This window comes from Lonchura striata, chromosome 5, assembly GCF_050655825.1.
Source record: "Lonchura striata isolate lonStrDom1 chromosome 5, ASM5065582v1, whole genome shotgun sequence".
Lineage (NCBI taxonomy): Eukaryota > Metazoa > Chordata > Aves > Passeriformes > Estrildidae > Lonchura > Lonchura striata.
This window is the reverse complement of record NC_140707.1, coordinates 68,661,670-68,662,166: the sequence shown is the minus strand read 5'-3', so window position 1 is coordinate 68,662,166 and position 497 is coordinate 68,661,670.

Sequence of the window (497 nt, the reverse complement as noted above, 5' to 3'; positions counted from 1 at the left end):
GCGCTGCGGGGCGGGGGCGTGGCCGGTGACGTCAGTGCGGCGCGCGGCGCGGCAGCCGGGGCGGGGGTGATGTAATACCGTAACGGCCCTGCTCCGGCCGACATCCGGGAACCCTGCCGGGGTGCTGCTGCTTTTCTTTTTTTTTTTTTTTTTTTTTTCCGCCTTTATTTATTTATTTATTTTTACTCTCCCTTTTTTTAATCCGAAAAGCTCCATTTGTCGCTTTTTTTTTTTTTTGGGTGTTTTAATGATGTGATTTTTTTTTTTTTTTTTTTAATTGACGGGGGTTGGGGGGGGAGACGGCGAGGAGGGAAACGGCGCGGGGGCGCGCGCGCGCGCTCCCGCCTCCCCCTCCCCTCGCGGCGTTCGCGCCTGCGCAGAGGGGCGGCGGCGGCAGCGCAGTGCGAGCGTGTCCGTGTGTCCGCCCGTCCGTCCGCCCGTCCGTCCGCGGCCGGCGCTCCGGTGGGCGCGGAGCAGCTCGGGCGGGGGACGGGGAC